Source organism: Phoca vitulina, unplaced genomic scaffold (genome assembly GCF_004348235.1).
Source record: "Phoca vitulina isolate PV1807 unplaced genomic scaffold, GSC_HSeal_1.0 scaffold8, whole genome shotgun sequence".
NCBI classification, from domain to species: Eukaryota; Metazoa; Chordata; class Mammalia; order Carnivora; family Phocidae; genus Phoca; species Phoca vitulina.
The window spans coordinates 4601660-4613336 of NW_022589711.1; positions in this window are offsets into that span (position 1 = coordinate 4601660).

Here is an 11677-nt window from a genome sequence, read left to right on the forward strand (position 1 = left end):
AACATCAGGGAAATGCAAATCTAAACTACAACGAACTATCACCTCATACCTGTTAGAATGGCTATTATCAAAAAAATTAGAGATAACAAATGCTGGTGAGCATGTAGAGTAAAGGGAACCCTCGTGAACTATTGGTGGGAATATAAATTGGTGCAGCCACTGTGGAAAACAGTATGGAAGTTCCTCAAAAAATTAAAAAAAGAATTACCATATGATCCAGGAATTCCACATTTATCTGAAGAAAATGAAAACACTAACTTGAAAAGAATATGTGCATCCCCATGTTTATTGCAGCATTATTTATAATAGCCAAGATATAGAAACAACCTAAGTGTCCATTGATGAATGAATGGATGAAGAAAAGGTGGTGTATATTTGTAGGATAGAATATTATTCAGCCATAAAAAAGAATGAAGTCTTGCCATTTGCAACAATATGAGTGGACGTTGAGGACATCATGCTGAGTAAAATAGGTCAGACAAAGACAAATATAGTATCACTTATATGTGAAAAAAAGTAGGCTCATTGGTGGTTGCCAGAGGTGGGAGATGGGGAGTGGGTGAAATGGGTGAAGGAAGTCAGAAGGCACAAACTTTCTGTTTAAAATAAATGTCATGGGGATGTAATGTACAGCATTGCGACTATAGTTAATAAACTATTGCATATTTGAAAGTTGCTAAGGGAGCAGATCTTAAAAGTTCCCATCACAAGAAAAAGAAAATTCTGTAATTATATATGGTGATAGATGTTGGCTAGACTTACTGTGGTGATCATTTCACAATATATACAAATATCAAATAATTATTGTAAACCTGAAAAGAATACATTGTTGTATCTGAATTATACCTCAGTGAATTTTTTTTTAAATCCTGCTTGAACAAAGAAAACCTTACACTATATATTGTAGGTAACATTATCAATATAGCAACACATAATCAGTAGTTGCCCACAGAATACAATGGCTGGAACTTGCTTATGAAGTGATAGAACTGTCAATGTTTCTTACATGTCACCTGCAGTAAGGATCCACTTATTAGTCCTTTCTAGGACTGATGCTAAAATTGGTGTATAGGTAAGGAAAGCAGAGCTACAGAGAGAAATTCTAAGATGATTTTGTTACCTTGAAATCCAATTACATTGTTTCAGGCCACATTTCCAGATCCAAGATTTAAGAGCAGAATTTTCTCAAGGCATCTTATGAGGTTGCATGTTCATTTAAAAAGCATTAGAAATAAAAATGTAAGTGAGGGCTATAATTTTTTTTGAAATTTTCTTTTTTAACAGCTTTATTGAGATATAATTGATTTATCATGTCATTCACCCACTTAAAGTGTACCCCTCAGTGGCTTCCAGTATGGTAGCTGACTTGTGCAACAATTGCCACAGTCGATTTTAGAACATTTTCATTGCCCCAGTAAGAAACCCTGCACCCCTTCACTGTCATTCTCCAACCCTCCAACCTTCCCACCTGGATCCAGGCAACCCCTAATCTACTCTTTGTCTGTATAGATTTGCCACCCTGGACATTCCATATGAATAGAGTCATATGATAAGGGGCCTTTTATAACTGACTTCATTTTAGCATAATGTTTTCAAGGTTTATTTATGTTGCAGCATGAATCATTGCTTCATTTTTTAAAAATAAATAATATTCCATTGTATGGGTATAGCACATTTTGTTTATCTATTATTAGTTGGGAGATATTTGGTTATTTCCACTCTTGGGCCATTATGCTTAATGATGCTATGAATATTGGTTTACAAGTTTTTGTGTGGACATATTTTCATTTTTCTTGGGTTTATACCTAGAAGCAGAATTGCTGGTTATATGGTAATTCTCCATTAATATTTTGAGAAGCTGCCAAAATGCTTTCTGAAGTGGCTGCCATTTTGTTTCCATCAGCAATGTAGGAGAGTTGTGATTTCTTCACATCTTACCACTACTCATTGTCTCTGTCTTTTTAATTTTAGCCATCCTTGTAGGTGTAAAGTGGCAGCTCATTGTGGTTTATATTTGCATTTCAATAGTGATAAGTGATGTTGAACATCTTTTGATGTGTTTATTAGGTATTTGTATTTATTCTTGGGAGAATTGTTTATCCAAATCCTTTGCCCATTATTCTAATTGGATCATTTGTCTCTGTATTGTTGAACTCTAAGTGTTTTTTGATAATTCTGGGTACAAGTTCCTTAGCAGATATATGATTTGCAAATATTTTCTCACATTTTATGGAGTGTCTTTTACCTTATTGATGATGTTCTTTGACATCAATAATATTGTATTGTAATTATCAAACTTGCTAAGAGACTCGATCTTAATTATTCCAACCACTAAAAAGAGATGATAATTATGTGACGTGATAGAGGTGCTAATTATCACTGCAATGGCAGTCATACTACAATATATAAATGCAACAAATTAACATGTTGTACACTGTAAATTTACACAGTGTTCTATATCAAATATATTTCAATAAATAATACATTTAAAAATTAGAAAATTAAAAGATGTTTTTTGAGGCACATAAATTTTTAATTTTGATATTGCTTATAGTTCTGAAGTCATATATGAGAAACTGTTGCTTATTAGAAGGTAACAGATTTATTTCTATGTTCTTGTCTAAGAATTTTATAGTTTTAGTTCTTATATTAAGTGTATAATCCATACTGAGTTTATTTTTGTGTGTGGTGGGAGATATTTTTTTTAAAGATTTTATTTATTTTTATTTGACAGAGAGAGTTCTATATGGATATCCAGTTATCCCAGCATCAGTAATTGAAAATACCCTTTCCTCGTTAAATTGTTGTGGTACCCATGTAAAAAATCAATTGACAATAAATGTAAATTGTTGAACCTAACAAAATGGGTTTATTTCTGGATTCTCAATCCTATTCCTTTTATGTATTTTATGTATATTATGTATTTTGTACATATATTGATGTAGGAAAGACCTTGGGGTTCAAAGCCAATGGCCAAGAAAGAATTCCTGAGTCTTTGGTGCAAAAAGGTAGTTTTATTAAAGCAAGGGGACAGGACCTGTGGGTAGAAAGAGCTGCACTGGGGTCATGAGGAGTGGCCCATTATATACTTTCAAGTTGGGAGGGGGCTCGGGATAGTGTAAGTCTCTAAGGAATTTTGGAAGCAAGGTTTCCAGGGCCTTGAGGGGGCTAGCTGTTGTTGGGAAAAGGTCATTTATTACTGTCTAATAAAACCTTAGTCATGAGACCCTTCAGATGTATATCGGTGGGTCATATGCTTGGGGGATGACTGTCAACATGTATCTGGGGGGGCAGAGATAAAGGAAGTTTCCAAAGGAATTTTTATATATTAAAGTAGACTTACAGGATCCTGGGGGTTGGGCTAAGATTGCCTTTTGCCTGTAGCAAAGTATTAACATTGAGGCGGGTGAGTCTCTAGAGGAATGTCACTCTGCCTATTTCAAGGACTTGTCAATGGGCTGTAAATAGTAAGGAAATGTAATGATTTTTCTTCTGCTTTTGTTTCCCACATCATATATATTATATACACACACACATTATATATATTTTATGTATTTATGCCAGTACCACACTGTCATGCTTATTGTAATTTTGTGGTAAGTTCAAACCAGGAAGAATGAGTGCTCCAACTTCTTTTTTTTTTTAAAGATTGTTTTACCTATTCTAGACCTGTTGCATTTCCATCTGAATTTGAGGATTATCTTCTCAGTTTCTGTAAAAAAGCAATTGGGATTTTGACAGGTATTGTGTTGAATCTATAGATCAGTTTGAGGAGTACGGTCGTCTTAACACTCTCAAGTCTTCCAACTTATGAGCAAGATGTCTTCCCATTTATTTAGATCTTTTACTTCAACAGTGTTTTGTGGTTTTCAGTGTACAAGTCTTGTACTTCTTTTGTTCAAGTACTTTGTTCTTTTTGATGCTATTGTAAATGGAATTGTTTTCTTAATTTCATGTCTAGAGTATTCATTGCTAGTGTATAGGAATGCAATTGCTGTTTGTATATTGATCCTGAAACTTATCTGAACTCATTTATTAGTTCTAACAGCATTTATGTGTGTGTGTGTGTGCACACTGGCGTGAGTGCACGGAGCGTTTGTAAATTCCTTAGGATTTTCTTTTTTTTCATACAAGTGCATATCATCAGTACATAGAGATAGTTTTACTTCTTTCCTTTCAATTTGAATGTCTTTTTGTTACTTTTAATTACCTAATTGCCTATATTTTTCTTTCATGGTTTTTGGTCTGTTGTTTGCCCCAATTGGTATTGCTGCTTCAGGCAGCTGTGATGTTAGGTAATTGCCCAAGCTTTTTTCTTTTCTTTTCTTGTCTTGTCTTGTCTTTTCTCTTATTTTTTTTTGTTTTGTTTTGTTTTTAAAGAAATGCCCTGGAGAAAGTGCTTTTCACACTGAGGGGGCTCTTAGTCCAGTCAAATGAAGAGAAGCCCTGTGAATGGGACTTTTCAGGGAATTACCTGATAGGTCAAACACTGAAAGTTCTCTGATGATGCAGCTTTGGGGGAGACTCCAAAATCCTTCTATACTTACCCATTGAGTGTTAATCTGCTGTTTTTCACAGCTACCATGTTTGAGATTGCTGGTTTCCAAGGTTCTCATGGAACTGGGGAAAGGAGACTGGGAGTAGGGTAAGTGAAAGTGCCACAAAACTTACCACTATTCTTACCAAGATTCACCTTTTTTTCTTGATAAATGCTCCTTGGGTTATTGTAAGCATTTAGTGAATTTCTAGATTTCTGAAAAAGTTGATTTTGACAATTCATCCAGTGTTTTTATTGCTTATAAAAAGGAATCAAATTTTGAAGTTCTTTACTCTGCCATTCCAGAATTGCTTATCTTTGAGGGCTGTTATTTTAAACCTGCTTCTGAAAATAATCAGAAGGCATCCTCAGTATTGCAGAGAGCTTTAATTTGTGGGATCGCTTCAATGACATTGCATCACACCATCAACCAAATTCTTGAGTCCAGAAATGAAAAATAAGTGCTTGTTATTTCATATGAAAAGAAAGTAATGATGAATAACCTGGAATGACTTCATCAGCAGCAGCAACATATATAGTAACAGAGTGAGCCAAAAACTATCTTGTTTTTTCAGTGACTTCAGTTGAAAGCGAACATATGTTTAGCTTCATAGTGCACATTACTGTGCCTACAGGAGCAATCTAACTGTTCAATATGTCGAAAAATAATTGTTCTTGCATGGTCATGTCAAAATTCAGAACTCTGACCAGTAAAATTTTAATAATAAAATTTTAATTTTATTTATTTGATTTTAATAAAATTTCTGATTTTTTTTTTTTAATCTGGAAGTTTATCCTATGTTGTTGTTATTTGACTTTGGCTTTATCTTCAATCAAATACTGACATTAATACTTGCTCATTAAGCATTTTTGTAAGTTATTTTTCATCATATCTTAACTTTCTAACTACAAAATATTACAACCCAGTAATTGGTGTTCTATAGATTTTACAGATTTATATACTTGTTTTATATAATGGCTAAGATAAGGAAAAGGATTCTCATGTGATAACATGCGTCTTGGAGAAGAGCTATTATGGAAGGGTAGAAAGTAAAAGTTGTCTGCAACATTTCCTGGCATGTGTTTTACAAACTCGGAAGCCCTTAGGATAATTAAGAGGAACAGTAAGGAGGTAAAAGAGAGCTTGGGTTTCAGGGTAGAGCAATAACAGTATATCTGGCATTAACTTTTACTTCTAAAATAATTTTAAAAGTTCAGAAGAATCCTCAGAACAGTACAAAGAACTTTGGTACCACCTTGTGAAGGTCAACTTTATGTGTCAAGTTGACTGGGCTAAGGAATGCCCAGGTAGCTGGTAAGCATTATTTCTGGGTGTGTCTGTGAGGGTATTTCTGGAAAAGATTAGCATTTGAATCAATGGACTGAATAAAGAGATCTGCTTTCACTAGCATGGTGTCTATCATCCAAGCTGGTGAGTGCCTGAAAAGAATGAAAAGTGGAAGAAGGGTGAACTTCTCTCTCTTGTTGAGTTGGGACATCTATTTACTCCCACTTTGGACATCAGAGCTCCTAGTTCTTGGGACTTTGACAGGACTGAGAGCTACACCATCGGTTCCTCTGGTTCTTGGGCCTTCATTTTTTTTTTTTCTTCAAGATTTCATTTAAATTTCAGTTAGCTAACATACAGTGTAATATTAGTTTCAGGTATAGAATTTAGTCTTGGGCCTTCAGACTTGGAATGAATTATTCCATTGGTTTTCCTGGTGCTCCAGTTTGTAGATGGCTTATCTCAGCCTCCATAATCATGTGAGCCAATTTCCATAATAAATCTCCTCTCACATATCTATTTATAAGCTATTGGTTCTTTTTTCTCTGACTAATCCTGACTAACACAAACCTTCACCTGTATTCCACAATTTTTAGCACTTTACATTTCCTTCTCTGTCTCTTTCTGTCTTGAGCCATTTGTGAATAAGTTGTAGATACAATGACCTGGATTCCCAAAATTTTCAGTGTTTCCTAAAAGCAAAGGCACTGTCCTTCATAATTCTAGTATACCCAATAAAATAAGGAAATTAACATGAATACAATACTATCATCCAATCCCCATGCATACAAATTTTACCAGTTTTTCTGATAATGCCCTTTATAGAGTAAAATAATTTTTTGTCTTTCTGTTCATTTCTTTTCTGGTCTATAAACCAATCCAGATTACACATTGCGTTTAGAGGCCATTTGTCTTTAGACTCTTTCAAACTTTATCTTTCATGGCCTGATTTTTTTTTTTAAGATGTATGTATTCTATAATGTTTTCTTATAATTTGTTTCCAGCTGTGCATTTTGGGAATACCACAAAAGTAATATAGTGTTCTTCTTAGTCTGTCTTATTGGAGGGCATACAGTTTGTCCTACAGTTAGTAAGGTTAATTTTTACCACTTGTGGGGCACCTGGGTGGCTCAGTTGGTTAAGTGACTGCCTTCAGCTCAGGTCATGATCCCAGAGTCCTGGGATCGAGCCCCGCATCGGGTTCCCTGCTCGACGGGAAGCCTGCTTCTCCCTCTCCCCCTGCTTGTGTTCCCTCTCTTGCTGTGTGTCTCTCTCTCTGTCAATTAAATAAATAAATAAAATCCTTAAAAAAGAAAAATTTTTTACCACTTGTTTAAAATTGTGTCTGCCAGATTTTTCCTTTCTAAGGTTAATAAATAAGTAATCTGTACTTATAAATAAATAAAAAATATTTTGTAGGAAGATACTTTGAGACTATGTAAATACCCTGTTTTGCATCAAACATTGATCTACTAATTTTCACATCCATTGATTCTTTCCTGAATCACTTATTATGATGATGATCATGGAATGGTGATTTTCTAGTTTCACTATGCCTTCTATATTTGCTAGTTGGCATTCTACTATAAGATAGAGATTTCTCTTCCATTTTTAATTTTCAAAGGGCTACAATAGATTACTATCATTATTTATTTTGATATTAATTTTTTCCCCGGGTTAGTCAGTAGGGCAACCCTAAGGTCAACTCCTCTATTCTTTTGAAATGTCCCTATCAATCTTTGAATAAGCTCCCTTTTTTTCTGTCATAACAGAATGTTTTAGGTTAATCTTACACTTTCCTAACTGAAGCCCTGGAATCATTTTGTTGTTGTTTTTTAATTGGAGAATGGATTTAGAAACCCCAGTCTGGGAACCAAGTGTGTGTTCATTACCTCCAGGGTGACACACAAACGTACACATATGTGTATCTGTATCTATTTCTATGTAAAAACCATATGTTCACATGGGTACCTCAGATTTTCTCTAGCCTTTGTCCCCTTTAATATTTGTATCTTCTTTATCCAACAGTAGAACCCTAACACCTATTATTCTGAATAGATTTACTTATTTGTTCAATTTGCTTGACTTTAACTAGTCCTGCGATGCTCTGGACTGTTTCCTTAGTGTCAGCCTTATGAAACATGCCGGTTATGCTAACTAAATATTCCTCTCCAGCTCAAAAGCTATTGACTCACGCCATAGCGCAGCTGAGTTTCCACAGGAAAAAAGAAGGGAAGGAGCTAGCTAGAGCATTTTGAAGAGGCATTTTTCTCACAGACTCATACAATTATGGCATTAATGAAGTGAGAAAAAGAAAACTATGTGGTGATTCTAGTAAAAAGAACCAAAGACAGCCTTTCAAAGTGACTGAGTCGCAATCAAGGCATGGGAGCTGAAGAGAATTGATGGTCCTGGAGCAGCCATGTAGTCAGGAATAAGAGCTTGTCTATGAAGGGAAATGATTGGTTCGCCTCCCGTAATGCCTTGGTGCGGAGTCAAGATGTAAGAACTATATAATGGCCTGAAGGATGGGAGAAAGGCTGAGTATCTGAAGGGAAAGGGACTTAGAATCAGAAATAACATTGAGTTGCAGAAAATAAAGTACTATTTCTTGAGCATTCAAGTTTAGGATTGAGACTTATAGCTACTGCATATGGAAATGATATAACCATGCAGATATAAAAGAAGGGAATTAAATATTAATATGTAACTTGCAATGCTCTTAAAAATCATATGACTAGATTTTCTATGACAGACTATAGAGTTAATGAAATTATTACATACTTGTCATAGCCTGGTGAAACTGGAAGATTTTTTTTGTTTTTTACCTCAACTTCCTTCAAAAATTTTTATATATAATTTCAAAATATCCACTTTTTAGGATAGCTTTCAAATTTTATGAAAAATTTAAGAAATTCTATTATGATAAATTTAAATGATAGGTTTTTTTTTTTTTTTTTTTTTTTTTGCAATGACCTACACATTCAGAAGTCTTTCTTTGCCCTTTGTAAATCATAATCCTAGACAGAGTTCCCAGGTGGGAACCACCATCCTTTGACATCACCTTGATAAATGCTCTATATTATGCACATCTCCTCTGCCTCTGTCAACATCAGGAACAGGCACTGGACTGTAGAATCTATTTTTGTCAAACAAGCTTCTCATTTGCTTTGCTTGTCACAGCAGGCTATCTTGGACTTCTTTTTGCTGACTCTGCCTTTTCCTTCTTGTTCTGCATAATGTACACACAATATGTCCCAGACATTTTAGCAGTAACAGAATTTGAATCACAAAACAATATGAAAAAGTATGTTCATATCCTATTGCTTTGACCTAACCTTGCAGATTTGTTCCCTGCTGTTCTAAGTATCCACCTTGCTTCCTACAACCTGCTTTCTTTGCTCATGTAATTCTCTCCCTAGCGCTGAAATTTAGATTGTCAATGCCTCAACTGTTCTTTCAGGCCTTCTTTAAACCCTATTTTCTGAGAAGACATTCCAGATCCTTTCCATGTAAATTATTATTACTTTTTCCTTTTGTGGTTCTTTTATCACAATTTGTACCACTCATGTAGCACTTACCTCATTCTTTGGATTATAATTCCTTGGGTAAATACAGCTACGGGGAGGCAAATTTCAAAGCTTCAGAGGAAAACCAGTTATGATTTCATGACATAAGACTTTGAAAAGGAGGACTAATTTTTGTGTACTTCCACAAATGGCTTTGATGACGAGGAATTGTCCAGAAAGGACCTAAAGAAACAAACATGATAGCACGAATTCAAGAGTGCAAAACAAGAGTCAGAAAACTTTTCTACTAATTGTTGTTGGGAGAGAATTTTCCATGAGTGTCTCATTTATGCACATCTTGCAAGTAGAGGCATTCAGTTTTTTAAGACTGTCTTTTTCAGGAGGTATGGATAGTGAAACAGCCTTGCAAGATAGAGAAAGCATCATTTCTGTAGAGCAGAGGACAGTTTTCTTTATTGTCAAGTATAATAAAGATAATGCATTTCTCCAAAGAGCAAAGGTGGAGCAGGCTTTCTTATAGCCCATTATAAAGAATTGGAAATTCCTAAAATGTCCTAAGATGTCCTATTGGATATGACCATATATGAGTCATATATGATTCACACATATGACTCACACATGTAAGTCACACCCATAATCTCTTTATCAAATGATTGCTCAGCCATACCCTTAGTGTTCTCTTCAGAATATAGTTTTTCATTTTTTGCAGTATGGATAGGTGGAGAATTTTTCAAAGCTTCAAGTTCTCTCTTTTTGTTTAATAATTCCTTCAGTTCATCTCTTTCTTGTATTTTACTACAAACCATGAGAAGAAATCAGCCCATACCTTCAACATTTTGCTTTGAAATCACCTCAGCTAAACATTGGGTTTCATTGCTCACAAATTCTATCGTCCACAAAAACTAGAACACAATTCAGACAAGTTCTTTCTAATAAGAATTGCCCTTCCATCAGTCCAATAAATGTTCCTCATTTCCATTTGAATGACTTGACCAGAAGCATCTTTTGTATTTTTACCAAGAATCTCTTTTTAAAGTCTGTGGCTTTTTCTAACGTGCACCTCAAAATTCTTCCAACCTTGACCCATTACTCTGTTTTAAAGCCACTTCTACATTTTTAAATATTTTTTACAGTAGCACCCCACTTCTTAGTATCAAAATCTGTATTAATTGCTAGGGTTGCCATAACCAAATACCACTAACTAGGTGGCTTAAACAACAGCAATTTATTTTCTTTCTGTTATGGATAGAAGTCTAAAATCAAGGTGTCAACAGGTTTGGTTTCTCCTGAGGCCGTCTTCTCGGCTTGCAAATGGCCATCTTTTTGCTGTGTCCTCACATGGTTTTTCTTCATGTGCATCATCACTGGTATCTCTTTGTGTGCCCAAATTTTCTCTTTTATAAGGACACTGGTCAGACTGGATTAAGGACCACCCTACTGCCCTCATTTTAACTTAATCACCTCTTTCAAGGCCCCGTCTCCACATACAATCATATTCTGAAATACTGGACATTAGAGCTTCACAGTATGAATTTTATGAGGATATGATTCAGCTCATAACACGGGAATATTGATATTCAATGAAGACACTCATTTCGAAGAACATAGTTGTTGAAACAATCTGGTATTACTCTGTAAAATCATTGACCCTTTTGTTATTGAAAAGGGAGAAAAAGCCTGTAGCCCCATCAGTTGTAGCTTTCATTTTTATCATTCTTTTTGGATAACCACTGTATTAATAACTATCTTTGAGCATAAAAGACAATGATGTAGATAGTACTTCATTCCTTAACTGAATTTTTTTCTGTATTATCCTATAAATTATGACTTTTATTTCCCCAATATAAGACCTCAGACTGAAAGCTAGGTTGCTTGTTGCTGTTGTTTTATAATTAACAGAGAATAAAATTGATTTTTTAAAATGTCTTTAAAATTTTCTTTTCTAACCTTACACACCAGGCTAATTTATTTATCGCCTTTTTCTAGTTTAGCTTCTTGCTATTACAGCTAGAGAAAATTAACTGCAGGTTGAATGTAGGTTATTCTGTTTAATTTTAGTCAACTTTTTCACTCTTGGTCAATAATGCTTTAGTTAATATTAGGTTCTTATATTCCCTACTAATATGTTTCTGTATCTCGAAGTACTTCTATTTTGCTGTGTTACCTTCATTATTCAGATAATAAGGTTATCTAGTAGCATAACCTTATTTTCCCATTTGATTGAGATAGGCTCAGATAAGGCTGTTGATTGAGATAGGCAACAGATAAGGCTGTTGTGAGAGTGGCACCTGGGTGGCTCAGTGGGTTAAGCACCCAACTCTT